Here is a 16803-nt window from a genome sequence, read left to right on the forward strand (position 1 = left end):
CCAGCATGGCTTATTTAAGCCAAGGTGGGTTGTGGTAAGTGCCAGGGATGTTTTTGAGTGTTTAACTCCTGGCAGAAATTTGCCATGGATTGCCGTGTTGTCTGAACCCGGGCAGCATGGCTTGTTGGAGGGGAAACAACTGTCCAACAAGCCATAGGTTATTGGAGCATTGTTTACCCCTCCCACAAGACAAGGTGCTCAGGTTCGGACGACACAAGCTGTGGCCTGAATAGGCAATTTGGTGTCTGTGGGTGCTGAAGCTTATCGTGACTTAAATAAGCCACAGTGGGTTGCAGTGATTGTGCGAACCAGGTCATAGATATAAAAAGGGGTAGAGAGAAACATCTCATTGTCAGGATAGTGCACTTCATAGTACACACCAAGAAGCTATTTTTAAATGTTGCCAGGGACGGAAGTGGGAGCTGCCCATATAAATCAACAGAGAAATCCAAGATTTTACTGTAGCTGCGATAGGTACCAGACTGCCCCCCCCAAGTAGGAGCCCTCACCCCCCAAGTGGCAGCAAAGATAAGAGTCTAACAGCCCTTATTTAGTGTGAAACATTAAAAAAAAACCCGCTGAAGCAAATTCTAATAGTGAAGTTCATTGTCCCTACATTGCTCTCTCAGACCAAGCCAAATCATGTGCTATGTTGCATGCAGAACCCTCATGCGCCATTGACCTCCATGCAGACTAGTTCCAATTTTAAAGGCTCAAAATCTAAATAAATAAATAAATAAATAAATAAAATGGACACAAAGTGAGACCCAAGTTAGAGCAAGGACTTCTGTCTCTGCTGCTAACATTTGCTTTTTCAACTTCCATCAGTCACTTGCTCAGGTAACATAACAAGTAGTACACCAGGGGTACACTTTAATATTTTGTTGCAGGGGCCTCCTTGCAGAAATTCCAAAAGCAAAGTCAAAGAACAATTGCCAAGCTAATGTTAGTTAAAATCACTAACATGCCTTCCCAGATAACTATACACACTTCTGCTACAGGTCAACTATATACTTAAGAAACAGGCCCAAGCAAATAAATGTAAGTACTGGAGTTTATTTTCCCCAACTACAGAATGCTCCACGAAAAGGAATATCGGCTGTTCTCATGGTCCAGCAGATTATTTTTAGAGCTTGATAAACTATTTAACTCTTCTCTGACCATCTTTAAAAGTATCTTCACTTTTCCAGCCTCCTCTCCCCTTGCTAAATATATGAATGTGTGGCGTAACAGCACTGGCATTTCAGTTCTTTGCTTTAAAAAACATTAGGGTGAACTGTTTACTTAATGAAGATAATTGCAAAACACAGCAGATGTTAAGTGGGATGATAAGTCCAGTTGAAGTAAGCACAGTTATCTCCAATATAAATATTGCTTGGGGATAGCCACAGAATACTAAGCAATAAACTGTCAGCTCTATTCACAAAACCTAGTCTATCAGGCATCTGTCACTGCCACGTCCTTCACAATGTCAAAGGGCACAGAACCAAGGCATGGCTGTCTCGCTGGAGAAAAGGAGAGAAGAGCAGCTAATTTTTGTAATGTTTTTGGACAGCACTGTATGTTACACTTTGCAAGCCACTGACACTGAATGGTACCCCAGCATCAAATCCCTCACCCCACTGCAGGGACTAACACCATTACTTACCCGATGTGTCTTACAGACGTTGTCAGCCATTTCTAAAGCCTCACTCATAATGGCTGCAGCTGGCAAGGACAACGTTTAATACACAACTTGATGACATCGGGGTGTGAAAAAGAGATTCTATACAATATGGTGGAAAAGGTGTGAACTTGACATGGGGATGTTCTTTTCAAAATCAGCCCTTTACCGTGTGCTGTAAAGCGTGGCTCTACCTTTTCTCTTTTGGCACAGCCTCTTTCCTTCTCATTCTAGAAAAGGTTGCATGTACCATATTGGACAACAAAGCACATGCACCCAAATTCTCTGCATGTATTAATAGTTACTATATAGACATTGTTAGAAAAAGAGACTCCATAACCGGTTGGCGCCTCAGTTACGTAGAAGCCCGAGTGGCAGGAAAAATGTAGGCAGAGCAAGAAGGGAACCATACTGACGCGCTCATGACTAACGGCTTGGTAAGCTGGTGTACTGGCTGTTTATTGGCTATTGGCTTGGTAAGCTGATGTACTGACTGTTTCATTGGTTACTGGCAAGAACAGTAGAAGTAATAAGGTATAAAAGGTTTTTGCACACGTGCTTCGGGGTCCAGACTGCTCTGCACCCGTTTTGCAAAACGATCAATAAAATAGTGTTAGATCCACTGCTGCCTGCCTGGCATCCTTTCTTTCAACCAGAAGCAAGAACTTTTTATCTACCAATTTGGTGCCGTGACTCGGATCCTGCTTCAGGGCGCGTCCCCTTCGCGCTGAGCCGAGGGGCCGCGGAGGAGGAGTGGCCACAGGCAGTTGTTTTACACTGCCTTCTCCTCACGTCGGCGGCGGCAAAGGCGCTTGGGGACCAACGCCAGAGGGAGAGGGAGACGTGATCACCCCTTTTTGGCACCGGCAGTGGATTAATAGGCAGCTGGACGCGGCTGTGGGCGGGACAGAGGAGGCCTTGGGGTAAGTGAAACAACTTACTTTAGGGGACACACACGGGATGGTGGTACGTTTGTGATTGTGTGAGATGCCTACGGGCGAAGCGAGCGAGGAGCCCCGATCTGCATTTCCTTGTCTCGGCGACGGGCTGGGTCAGAGGAGGGCGAAGCGTGAGATTTGTTGAGTGAAATCCCACCGTCATGGGCGGGTCCCAATCCAGGCCCTCGGAAGAGTCCCATACGCCCTTGGAGTGTTGTTTGCGCAACTGGTCACATTTCAAACAAGATTATGGAACTAAAATGACAAAGGATTGCCTTGTCCCTCTTTGTGACCGGGAATGGCCGGTATTAGAACCCAAATGGCCACCCGAGGAGTCTTTTGACCCAACCCTGGTATCTGCTGTGTGTATAGTAGTAACACAGAGGGGAAGTTGGGACCAGTTCCCCTATATTGATTCATGGGCAACTTGCGTACCCCTTGGCGGCAGGCCCGCCCCGTGGGTAGTTAAATGTATGTCCTTGGCCCTCCCTGTGATAACTGAAAAAAAATTGATGAGGAAAGGAACACCTAAGGTGGTAGTTACGGCCCCCGAGGATCCATTACTTCCTCCTCCCTATGGGACGGCTGTCGCGGGGGGACCACGCCCGCCCCAGCCTCCATTTCCTCCAAGGGAGCCTGCCCAAGAGTTGCAACCATTAAAAATTCCTGAGATGGACCCCCCCCCCGCCCGTGAGCCAAGGTCCGGCCCTGGGTCTATGACTGAGTTCGAGGACACTCTCCAAGATTGTTTGGACGCCCTCGAGAAAAATTTCAAAGAGATGAGGGGTGCTTGGGGGCCTCGAACTCAGGAAGAGGCGCCTGATAAAGAGGGGGAAACCAAAGGAGGGCCTAATTACAATTTATGAAAGGACCCTCAGCCACCAGTAAAATTAACCTTCCCTATTAGAGACGTCCCTGATCCTACCGCCCAACACCCTCAGGGCAAATGTTTGTTTACGTCCCCTTTACGACGTCTGATCTGTACAATTGGAAACAGTTCAATCCTCCCTTTGAGGAGGACCCTGGTCCATTGTTGTCCTTAATGGAAAATGTGAGGCTCACACACAATCTTACCTGGGACGACACACAGATGTTATTAAACACTTGTTTCCTTAGTCAGAAACCGACTATTCTTGCGGGGGCGCGAACTAGATTTAGAGAGGAGAACCCCCAGGCGACTGAAGAGCGGGTGGCAGAGGTTTTGCCCATTGGGAGGCCTGACTGGGGAGTGGCTACGGCAGCGCAAAGGCAATTACATGCCGAATACTTTCGGCTTGTCTTAGCGGGCATGAAAAAGGCTGCTCGAAGGGCCCCCAATCTGCAAAAGGTTTTGACGTTAAAACAGGACAAAAGCGAACCCCCCGCCGTTTTCCTCCAAAGGCTGAGAGAAGCCTTTGCTAAATATACTGACATCGACCTGAACGACCCAAATAACCTACGAATTCTCACAACGCAGTTTGTAGGAAATAGCTGCCAAGATATCAGAAAGAAGTTACAAAACGTCGAAGGAGGACTGGTGGGTGATTTGGGAGTCCTGGTTGAGGTAGCCCAGAAAGTCTATGAAAGACGAGAGGAGGAGGAGGAGAAAGAAAAAGATAAGAGGCAGGCAAAACTACTTGCTGCCATTCTCAGGCCAGAAAAAGGAGGGGTTAAGAAGGGTGGTGGAAAGGGGAACAGAAAAGGGCCTCCCTTAGGAAAGGATCAGTGCGCTTTTTGTAGAAAGATTGGACACTGGAAGCAAGACTGTGAAGCCCTAAAACAGAAAGAGAAAGAAAGCAAGGGGGAAGAACAAAGAATGCTGTATGAACAAGAAAGAGATTAGGACAGACCGGGGCCCGGCCCCCTCTTGGCCGTCTCCGAGGCAAGACGGGACCCCATGGTCAAAATTAAAGTTGGGGGCCGCTCCTACGATGCCCTTGTAGACACAGGGGCTGCCTTGTCCATACTCCCCTTGAACAAGCCACCAACGGGAAGTGGGGGAACTACCACCATAATGGGGGTCGAGGGAAGGGCAACGCGAGTGCCCCTCTCTCGTCCTTTGTTTACTAAAGTTGGAGAAACACACCTAGAGCACGCGTTTGTCTGTAACCCCTCCTGTCCGGTGGCATTGTTAGGGAGGGACGTATTGACTAAGCTCCAAATTGAGATCACTTTCACTCCTGATGGAAGAATGGAAGTATAGCTCCCCAAGCAACTATCAAATGGCCCTTTTTAGGGCCATGGAGGAACCCACCTCAGAGGCAAATGAAGACTGGTGCTTAATAGAAAACAGAGTCAATCCACTGGTTTGGGCTGGGGTTGGAGGGGCCTCTCGTGCCAAATCGGCAGCACCGTACAAAATTCCTCTCAAGGAGGGGGCGAAACCAGTCCATGTGAAACAATATCCCCTTTCCCACCAAGGGAAGCTGGGTCTACAGCCAGTAATAATGAAGCTCCAAGAGGAAGGTCGACTCATCGAGATAATGTCCCCCTACAACACGCCCATTCTCGCTGTGTCAAAAGGGAGGGGCAAGGGTTTTTGCCTTGTGCAAGACCTCCGCCTCATTAACCAGCAAATCGAGGCCCCCCCACCCTGTGGTCCCTGACCCACACACCCTTCTCATAAGAATTCCAGAAGATCATGCATGGTTCACTGTCATAGACCTAAAAGACGCTTTCTTTAGCATCCCACTCCACCCTGAGGCCTTTGTTCGCTTTTGAGTGGAAAAGCCCAGAGAGTGAGTCGAAGGTTCAACTAACCTGGACAGTAATCCCTCAGGGGCTCAATCTTTCACCGGTCGTTTTTGGCCAGCAACTTCAAAGGGACCTCGAGCCTTGGGTCCATCAACACCTTGATGTGCACCTCCTCCAGTACTGTGACGACCTCCTGATTTCAGCCAAGGCTAAGGACATGTGCCTCAATGGGACAATTTCCCTCCTTAATCATCTAGCAGAGGGGGGCTAAAAGGTGTCAAGGGAGAAGGTGCAGCTAGTTCAACCAACTGTAAAATTCCTAGGTTACCACCTAGCCAAGGGGACCCGAAGCTTGAGATGAGAAAGAGTTGAAGTCATTTGTGACACACCTGTCCCTACGTCCCCCCGTGAGCTAAGGGCCTACCTGGGATTAACTGGATTCTGTTGGCTGTGGATAGCCGACTATGGGGAAATAGCACGGCCATTATATGAGGCACTGCAAAAAGATAAATTAGACAAATGGAAATGGACTAAAGAAATGAGTAAGTCTTTCCTCAGCCTTAAAGCTGCCCTTGTGTCACCACCGGCCCTCGCCATGCCAAATCCCAGTCGACCGTTTAGACTCTACGTGCATGAGAATAAGGGCGTAGCCTCGGGAGTACTCTGCCAACGGACGGGCCCTTCCTGGAGGCCAGTGGGCTACTACTCCAAAGTCCTTGATGTTGTGGCACGAGGATGGCCAAGCTGCTTGAGAGCAGTAGCAGCGACGGCCTTAATCTGCACTGAAGCTGAAAAGATGACAATGGGAGGGACCATTGAAGTCTGGGTGCCACACGGGGTACAACAAATCCTAGGGTCAGGGGGAGGAAGCAAATTCCTCAACCCGGCTTGGCATTCCCAATATGAAATAGGCTTGCTGACGAACGAAAGCCTCACTTTCAAGGCCTGCTCTAGCTTCAACATCGCCACCCTGTTACCAGCAATACAGGCCACACGTGGGCCGGGGCTCCCAGATAATGATTGTCTTGAAGTGCTGGATTTAGATACCAAGGGTCGGCCAGATCTTGAAGATGAACCGCTAGAGGGAGCCGAAGATTTGTTTGTAGATGGGTCCAGTTATATGCTAGACGGAAAGCGTTACACGGGACGGCTGTCGTCACCCAAAGAGAGAGTATCCATGAAGAACGACTGCCTCCTCATTTCTCCGCCCAATCCGCTGAACTGGTGGCCCTGACAAGAGCTTTGCAGGCAGGCAAAGGAAAGCGGGTAAATATTTACACTGACAGTAAGAATGCTTTTGCCGTTGTACACGCTCATGGACAGTTATGGAAAGAGAGGGGATTCCTCACAGCAAATGGATCCCCAGTTGCCAATGGAGGCTTAATTGTGGACCTCTTAGATGCCTTCCAGTTACCCTTACAAGTGGCTGTTATCCACATCCGAGCCCATGGAAGGGAAAAGGAGGAAAAGTGGAAGCAAGGAAATCAAAGAGCTGATGAAGCCGCGAAGAGAGCAGCCAGGGAAGGAATCCAAGGAACATTCCTTGTCCTACCCAGAAGGGAAGAGAGCCCCATATACTCCCCCCCCTGAGTTACAAATGGCACAAGAACACAAAGTGAGTCCCCATGACGATGGATGGATCCAAATGACGAATGGAAGACTGCTACTCCCGCAGACCCTGCAGGGAGCTATCCTGGAACAAGTGCATCATTCTCTGGGACACCCTGGGGCATCAGCCATGATTGACTATTGCAAGAGGCTATTTGTCTCTCCTGGCCTAACTGTACGCGCCCATCGACTAGCTACAACCTGCGAGGTCTGCCAGAAAACTAACTCCCCCAGGGCACCCCCTCCACCAAAAGGAGGGCGACCATGGGCATACTATCCCTTCCAGAGGGTACAGATTGATTTTGCTGAAATGCCACCGTGTAGGGGTTACAGGTATTTGCTTGTAATAGTGTGTCAAATGACGGGGTGGGTAGAAGCGTTCCCATGCAGAAATTGTCAAGCAAAAACTGTAGTTGCTAAGTTGTTGCAGGAGGTGGTGCCCCGGTTCTCCTTGCCTGAAGTTATAGAATCTGACCAGGGCTCACATTTCACCTCAGCTGTTACGCAAGGGTTGGCTCGAGCCCCTGGAGACCCCAGGCGAGTGGGCAAGTTGAAAGAACCAACCGGAGTCTTAAGGAGACTCTAACCAAGCTCCAGCAAGGGGTAAAACTCACTTGGGTTGAGGCTCTGCCAATAGCCTTGACAAAGCTTCGAAAAATGCCAAGAAAAGACATAAAGCTGTCCCCCTTCGAGCTAATGTTTGGATTCCCGCCTCGGGTACACTGTGGAAGGAGGGAGGAGGTCAAATGGGAAATGGGAGATCAAATGTTAAGGGGCCAGTTAACTTCTCTACAGTCTGTTCTTTCACAGCTACGAGCCTACTCTGTCCCATTCCAGAGATTGCCGCTAGATGCTCCCATCCATCTTTTCCAACCGGGAGATGAAGTATTGCTGAAAAAGTGGAATAAAGAAGCTTTAAAGGAAGGGTGGGAAGGACCCTACCTAGTGGGACCAACCAGTCATTCATGTGTAAAACTTGTAGGTTCTAGCAAATGGACACATTGCAGCCGGTTGAAGCCATTTAGACGACCCCTGCTTCCTCCTGTCACCCGGAAAGAACAGGAGGACACGGGCAACGGTCCTCTGCTCCCTGACACCTCCCCGGAAGCTGCCAGGGACACAGGCGAAGAAGCCACCCAGGAGCCACAATCGCCTATAATATATAAGTCACAACATCTGGGGAAAGCTCAGGTTCGAATTACAAAAAAACCTGTAATATGAAGCAAGTATTGTGGGTAGTGTTGATAATGCTAGTTAAAGAAATATTAACATGGGTGGTGATACCTCAAGGGTTTAGGCTTGACAGCTTTAAAATAAAACCCCAAAACGCCACACCTGCACCTCCCAAACCACCTCTAGTGCAAATTCCCAAACCACCTTTGGTGCAAATCCCCGAGGGAGAGAAGCGTCCCTGGAAAGCCAGGTTAGGAATCCCAATAACAGAGGAAATTGACAATGTGTGGTTAGAATGGGTAAAGTATACTGCCAAATCCTTAAGTAAGTCTCACTGTTTTGTTTGTGCCGCACGAAGATCGGTAGCGAAAGTGATGCCTTTTCCTCTAGGGTGGGACACTCCCTCCCTCCTCACCTGTATGATCCACTTGTTCCAACACCCTGATGCATGGGGGGAAGAGGAGTGCCAGACTCTCAATAAGCTATACCCTCCTCTCAAATTAAAGAATCGTGTTAGACCTTCCATAGTTTTTTTTGCAACAAAGAAACCATACTGGATGCAAACACTGGGACCTTACAGGGATGGGGGAGCAATTAGGGAACTTGACAAGCAAAATAAAATGTGTTAATTCCATCCGCTTTAGGAATAATTCCCTTCCAATCCAACGGGCTGATCTCTGGTGGTACTGTGGAGGACTAGAGTTATATGAAGTGTTGCCCTCTAATTGGTCCGGAACTTGTGGATTAGTCCAATTGGCGGCCCCCTTTTCAATTGCATATCATCCAGCAGAAAGAACTAGCCAACCCCGACAGAAGCAGTTGGTAACCCCTTTTGATGATCAAATATACATTGACTCTATAGGGGTGCTTTCTTTCAACCAGAAGCAAGAACTTTTTCTCTACCAACATGAAGGCAATGTACGGAGATGTGAAGGAACAGAACTTTCCTCCATTTTTGTGTTGTTGGATAAAATGGAGAGGAGGAGGACTATGTAAGCTGCCATGGGTTCCTTGCAAGAGGAAGAAAGGCAGGATATAAATGTAATAATAAATAAAAATAAAATTTAGTTTGGGTTTGGGGTATTATGGGGTTAAAGCTTGTGTGTGCATGCGCACACACAAGCATGCTAGTCAGTTTCAGCCAAAAGGTCAAAAATTGAATTAGCATAGGAACCAGGATATCTGCAGAGGAAGAAGGAAAAAAAGATTTGCAAGCTCAGCTGAAGGTCAGGGGAAAAACTTAGGAAAAAACTTAGGACAAAGGCAAACAAGAAACTACTCTCTTGATTGGTTGAAGTTAGGAAGGAAAATAGCTTTATGATGAAAAGCCGAAGGCAGAAGCAAAGAGAGAGAGAATGAGAGAGAGAGAGGAGACGGAGGAGAAGGAGAAGCCGCCAGGGTCCTAGAGGAAAGAGGCAGAGCTGCCGAATCTGGCTGACAGACTACTGGACATATGACAGCAAGATATTGCTGTGAAAGAACCTGGATAAAATAGAGACACAGTTCAGTTAGGTTAGTTGGATGTGTTTATCCCTGGTTATACTATTACCTATCATTCATATGGTTGTGTGTGTCCATTCAAATTTTAAAACCTTTCCCAGTAAAATATTCAGCTTCGTTCTTTGAAACTTTTTGGTCTCGTTTCTTTTAGGTTATCCAGGCCACATCGAAAACCAGCCACACAACACCTAAAATAGAAACCAAAGACCCAAGGAGTTTTCAGACCAGTTTGATGGAAGCAGCCAGAGGGAAAAAAAAGATTTCTACTTGGTAGCACCAGAGAAGGGCACAGGAAGGGAAGGGCAGAAAGGAGTGAGGGGCACACTACTTTGCCTGTTGTCCCTTTCGCTCATGGAACAGGGTGTTGCTGGTCCATGGCAGTAGCATACTATGAAGAATTGCTTGTAGTCAAAAATAAGTTGGGAATCATTACATCTATAACTTAAAATGCACGAAAATGTAATATGTGAGAGACAGTGTGGGGTAGTGGTTAGGGTGTCCAACTAGAAAGACCCAAGTTCAAATCCCTACTCAGCCAACATGAAGCTCTCTGTGAGACTTTATGCCAGGCACTACCTCTCAGCCCAACCTGCCTCACAGCGTTATTGTGAGGTTAAAATGAAGGAATGGTGAGAAATGGAATACACAAACAAACATAGGATCTTAAGAAAAAAGGTTCTCATAGGATGAAATGCCAGAGGAATTCCTAGAAAAGTGATAGCCAACCATTTGGGCAAGCATACCAAGATAAATCCTGACTATGAGAGGACTCTAATGCACACGACAGCGCGTATGCAGCTTCCCATACCATGGGCAGCAGTGCAGTACTGAAGGGACAGACACAGAAGTATGCCAGAGCCATGGTCCCTCCTTCTCCACCACTGTTCAGGGCCATAGCCTCTCCTTCTCCTGCACCATTGCCCAAGTGTGCCACAAACTTGTAGGAACATAAGCAGAGCCATGCTGGATCAGACCAAGGGTCCATCTGGTCCAGCATTCTGTTCACACAGCGGCCAACCAGCTGCCCATAGCAAACTCACAAGCAGCACCCTCCCACTCATGATCTCCAACAACTGGTGTACAGAGGCATACTGCCTCTGATACTGGAGGTACCATGTACTAGTAGCCATTGATAGCCTTCTCCTCCATGAATTTGTCTAACCCCCTTTTAAAACCATCCAAATTGGTGGCCAACACTACATCTTGTACCAAATTAATTCATTATCATTTATTAGGCAAAGAAGTACAAGTTATAGCCAAAGAGACCAACAACAGACACCTATCAATACAATACAATATTAACAATAAAAATTCTATCACCAGGTTAGAATACAATATACAGTATACAAATATTCAGTGCCTTACAGGAATACGTGATTGCAGAGACCACTTTTCTTAAGAAAAACATTTATGCTCTTGGGCTGTTCTGAGTTGGGCTGCTTTTACCACAAATCTAGCTGTGTTAAACCTAACAAGCTTGGATGTACTTGACAACAAATATTTAATTTTCTCCATGTCATTAAGGTTAGCTACAGGTGCTAAACATCTCATTAAATATTTAGCTCTTGGAATTTTATATAACTTGCAATGTAGCATGCAGTGTATTGTATCCTCAACCACGTGACTGCCACAAATACAGAAACGTTCCCTGGAGATGTTCTTATATCTTCCTTTCCTAAAATTAGTTTTCATTGTCTGGAAGCACAAGGCTATAAAGACCTTGCGAACAGAGGGAGACGTGATCTCAGACAGGTATTTCTCTTCCCCATGGTATGTTTTTAGGAAGGGGTAACAAGAGGAAAATCTGGATACCCCAATTGCTTCAACATCCAACTAATATAATATTCCTGCATCTGTTCTTTAACAGATTTGTGGCTGTTCTGTATATCACTAGATGGGGTAGCAAATTCTATAGTTAAACTATGTGCTGTGTGAAGAAGTACTTCCTTTTATCTGTCCTGAATCTCCCACCAATCAGCTTCATGGGATGACCCCGGGTTCCTACTGCCTGTGCCAGTTATGGCACTCTTGCCAGAGGTTGGCCACCCATGCTCTACAATTTGCTGTTTGTAGCAAACCTGAATATTACCTGTACTACCAACATTCTCTCTTCACTTACCTTAAGTCACAGGCCTTAAGTCCAAAGAGTGTACACATACCTTTTAAAAACTACATGAGTAGTTGGCAAGGATGCTCCTCAAACTCTCCATCTTTTGAATTGGGAAAAATGAGTTTGCAGTGGATAATAAGAGTGGCGCCCTTCCCACATGCTTATATAGGTATAACTTTGGGGTAGGGATGGTGACCATAGCTGAGTGGCAGAACATACCCTTCACCCACCAAATGACCCTGGTTCAGTCCATGGCATCTCCAATTAAAAGGATTACGTAGCAGCAGGTAATGGGAAACGAACAGGACTTAAGCTAGTCATGACTAACTTGAGAACTACTGCCAGACAATAAACAATACTGAGCTACAGGGACAATAAGGGCATTTCTATACCAGCCTAAAATCCTGAGTTTAAAACGGGGCTTTCTGCTTCCATTTTAAATGCAGGTTCACAACTGACTCCCTTTACATGTGCTCCCCCCCCTTATCTAAAAAAAGTCTCCATTGGAACCTATGTGTGCTTAGCAGAACGTTTACTTTGGTGATGTGTCAGAATTCATCCCACCACTGAGGTATGGAGAACCTTCCTGTCTAGGGGCATCTCTACACCAGCCTAAAATTCTGCATTTAAAATGGGGCTTTTTGCTTCTGTTTTAAATGCAGGATCACAGCTGAGTCCCTTTACATGCGCTTGCTTGCTTGCTTCCCCCCTCCCGGTATGAGTCTTCCATTATCACTGATCTCGCTCCTCTTCTTGCCTCTTTAACTATTTTCATGGAGGAAACTGAAGTGGAACACAACTGGGTAATTTGATAGCTCATTATCTGCAATCTATTTAAAAATGGAACAAAGGGCATTTAGTGCAGGAGGGTCGCAGCATCACTGCATCATGTAAAGAGCCAGCAAACTTCCGTGAAGAAGCAATCTCAATCGCAGGATAAAAGCCCAGTGTGAAGGAGCCCTGAGTTTGACCCGGCAGAAGCACAGGTACAGCCAGGTAGTTTTAGATCCTAACTGCCTTACCGGGGGTGGGGGGAGTAGATGGCCATGTGTATTGCTTCAGTTGTGAAGCTCACAACTAACGTTTTTCTCCTCCACACTCTCATCATTCCATGCTTTGCAACTGCTTCTATATTCCTGATATGTTGGAGAGAGAGAAAAAGTTTGACAACTCTGACCAAAAGAAGGGGAAAAAAATCCTCTGATCGTGCCCAGTTTCACATTTAAACACGCTTAAATCATAGCACCATCACGGCTACAAGAATAAAGTGGAGTTTGTTTCTGCTGCCCTGATGGCCAATAAACACATTTACGTGGAAATAAGCAGCACTTTGTTGTAGAAAGGGATCATAAGTTTTAAAAGTACAAAAATAATAAAATGATCCTCTGGAACCATGTACATGATCAGTTGGCTGTTCCTGAGCACAAAATGTTGTTTTTTTTAATAAGAAGAAAGGGTGCTGTGGTGAGCAGTTTCACCCCTGGTGGGCCCCAGCATGCCCATACCAGCCGAGGTCTCCTTGCCACTGCCCCCATCACTTACTCCACTCTGGGTGTCCATTCGGGGGCCCCGAGGTAAAATCCAACATAAGCCCTACTTAGAGTAGACCCACTGAAATGAATGGGACTGAAGTTAGTCCAACCCTAGCTACACCACTGGGTGTAAGGCAAGTTCTACAAATGATACCTAATGTAAAATAAACAACGCAGGGCAAACCAATCTGTCTTCATCCCCTGCCATCAAGTAGGTAAGGGAGGATCTGTTCCAGCGTCACTCCCAGGCCATCCAGCGGCGATCTGGGACCAGCTGCCGCTTGGGGCCCAACGATAAACCCACAGGTTCTTCCACCCTTCCTTTTTAATTGTTTGTAATTCACTGGCGAACCTACCGTGTGGGCGGGTCGCTCCGCACACTCCTGGGCAAGCTGATGGAGCTGGGCGCCGAGAGGGAAGGGGGCATGGGTGGGTGTGGAGGTGGAGCAGGGACCAGCCCCCGCTGCTACCACTGCCCTGCAACCTGCAAAAGCTTCTGCTTCTGCCCTGGTTGCTAAGCTCGTCGTCAACTCTTGAGTTCCAAGGCACAATGCATGCTTTGGGCCGTGCCATTCTCTGCACCGGGGGGGGGGGGGAGAAGGAAAGCTGCAAAATTTGGGCAGCCAGTCCTAAATCATCGCGCTATTCTTTCTTCTCCCCTCGGTTGCCATCTCTATGAGCGTTTGCTATGTTTTTTCGTTCGTTTTTAAATCGACCTAGACGTACTAGCTGTCGCAGGAAGGGTCGGCTTATTGAGGAGTTGGACGATATAGGCAGGACCGTACCATTAATTAGCAGGGGTTCTTGAAGGACTTTGAAATGCTTTTGAAAGTGTGGAGATCTAGCAGGCAAGGTGCTGTTAGTACGGGGGACGCGGTAGGGGTGGATTTCTCCGACGTGTAGTTATTATTTAATATATTTCAAGTATTTATAGACCACCTCTCTGATAATTATGCAACAATACAATAACAAAAATAAAATAATAATTTAACATAATTTAATAATAACCGCATAAGCAAACATCTAGTCGAACGAGTAAAAATGCGCTTGCTTATACATTTTAAGCGGCTAAAGGTGCAATCGTAGACAGAAAAAAGCCCTCCAACTCCCAGCATTCCTCAACCATTTCTAAGACTTTTTTCTCTCTAGACGTGCATAGTAGTGTACTCTAAGAATCTTTAATTTAAAATGTTTGAAATACCATGCAATATCCCATATTTTGCAATGGGCTTTTTTTTTTTAAGTGATTTGATTTCTGATGTTTTGTTTTGCTTAAACGCTTCTCTGCTTTAAACTGATGAATCAGCCCCCCCCCCCCAAGCGATGGTGTCTCTGTACCCCCATCATTAGCAGCAGCTGGGGGCATCTCTGCACCAGCCTAAAATCCTGCATTTACAACGGAGCTTTCTGCTTCCGTTTTAAATGCAGGATCACGACTGACTCCCTTTACGCGCCCTTTCCCCCGCTCCCCCTTCCTTCTCCCCGTATCTGAGTCTTCCATTATTTTTAATTGATCTCGCCCCTCTTCTTGCCACTTTTCCTCGTCTCAAGGAGAAAACTGAAGTGGAACACAACCGGGTGATTTGGTAGCTCATTATCTGCGATCTATTTAAAAATGGAACAAAGGGCATTTAGTGCAGGAGGGCTTGGAGGATCATGGCGTCATGTAAAGAGCCTGCAAATTTCCCTGAAGGAGCAATCGCAGGATAGAAGCTCTGTGTGAAGGAGCTGGTTTCTACGAGTGAGTTACCTCGGTGGCCACCACTGCCCTGTACACAATCTAAATGGTGTGGTACGTTTTCTGGGGATTATGGGAGTTGTAGTCCAGCATATCTGGAGGGGCCCATGTTGCGAAATGTATTACATATGGCAAGATCTCATAAGCCTTCCTTCCATAGGTCAACTGAAGCAGACCTGGTAGATTTTCACGTCTGGAGGATGAGTCTTCTTGCAATTAACTCCGTTCCGTGTATTCACTTAACATGGCTTTCACTAATACGAGCATGTTACTCTAGTAGCTTTGTTTGCAGGGTTTAATTTAAGACAATTTAAGGCTAGATTTTGGAATCTGTTTTGAAGAGCAGTCATCCTTGCAATATGATGTAATACATACTAATGCTGCTGCTGCATCTGAGCATGTGCAGACTGTCCCCTTTTTACCACTAAGTAACCACGTCAGCAGCTGCACACCTGGGATTAGAAGGCAAAGCAAGAGGCTTTCAGGGTCAGTCAAGCTAAAGCCCTCAGAATTGTCTTTTTAAACATTAAGGATTATACGTCTTCCAGCTGAGAAATTCCAACAGCGGCTTTTGAAAAGTAGAGAGAGAGACTATTGCTTTAGGCAAGAGACCATTGCAAAACAGAAACAGGATACAAATCATTTAAACAATAGAAGACTTACATAATATGACCAAAAGTTACAAGTTTAAAAACAACACCTACAGCATGGGGAAAAAAATGTTACCATTAAAACTAAGGTAGAAATTAAAATCTTGCTAGACTACAATTTTATGCAATCAAATTGTGGGCTTACTATGGCACTTTACATAAAGAGGGTCAGGAGAAAAGAGAAACTTTTTCCTACACCTTGCAGCATTGACTGTAAATATTGCTACCCTTTGAATAACAAACTGATTTTCAGATTGTAAAAGAAAATCCAATTTCTGTGATATGCTCAAATATTTCATTTTCTTTAGGAAAGGATCTAGATCTCTAATATCAGAGTATAACCTACACTCAAGCAAGTAGTAGGCCAAATCCTCCGCTGCTAGGTCTCCACAAACACAATCTCTTCTGAGCTGGAATACCATAGTATCTCCCCCATTTCGTCATTGTGTCCATTTGTTCAAAAAGTAGTCCAGTAAAAGCTGTCCGATATTCCATTTTCATGGGAAATGTCAAATATTTTTCAAGTTGGTGCTGTCGTCTTGCCCTGGCTAGCCATTTTGTGGTGGCTGAGGCTGTGACGGTAGTTAAGTCAGCTTGTGCTCCTACATCACAAATTCTTTGTTTGAATATATTTCTGCTGGCAATTTCTCTTGGATTTAGTACTTCAACAGAGAAGCCAACATTTAGGAGCAGTTTTGATAGTTTTAGCCACCAGACATTTCCTAGATCAGATATCCTATACACATTTTACGCAACCTGTCTTCTAATTGGTTATTTATTCTACACCAGAAGTTAACTTTCCTAGTATAGATCAATCTAGATATCTTTCACATACCTAATTCAGCTGTAACCAAGTAGGCTGGGGAGGATTTCGGAAGCCCTAAAATCATACATAAGCAACTTTGAATGTTTTCAATTTTTGAAAGACCTGTAAAACCACAAAGTTTTGCACCAATATTTATCAAAATATTTATAACTGATTGTAATGAGCCAGGGTATCTATAATTAAATAATCTATTTAACGATTGTATACAAGCAATTGATTTCACTTCGCTTTTCATTATTTGTAAAGCTCAAGATCCTGAGGCTGAAAAAACTAAACCAAGATAGCAATAAGATTTAACTTGTTTTATCACTTTAGAGTTCATGCTCCATTTATGGAATTTTTTCTTTTTACCAAAAACTGCAACTTACAATTTTTCTTTATTAATGACTAAG

The 16803-nt window shown here is 45.7% G+C and overlaps 1 protein-coding gene across 4 annotated transcripts in view; it reads right to left on the minus strand.

The window, feature by feature from the left end:
- The window catches only part of CFAP221 (cilia and flagella associated protein 221), a 52603-nt gene extending 38897 nt beyond the window's left edge, over window positions 1–13706 (minus strand). For 3 of the 4 annotated variants that reach the window (XM_084808082.1, XM_084808105.1, XM_084808097.1), the window contains exon 1: window positions 13554–13706. The gene's annotated coding sequence lies outside the window, so the exon portion shown is untranslated. Of the gene's footprint in view, window positions 1–12687; window positions 12802–13553 lie in introns of all 4 variants that reach the window. The other variant, XM_084808089.1, reaches the window with a different exon arrangement.
- Window positions 13707–16803: the final 3097 nt, after the last annotated feature.

Source organism: Heloderma suspectum, chromosome 1 (assembly GCF_057233095.1).
Source record: "Heloderma suspectum isolate Gila_16-S chromosome 1, 16-S_ref, whole genome shotgun sequence".
Taxonomy (NCBI): domain Eukaryota; kingdom Metazoa; phylum Chordata; class Lepidosauria; order Squamata; family Helodermatidae; genus Heloderma; species Heloderma suspectum.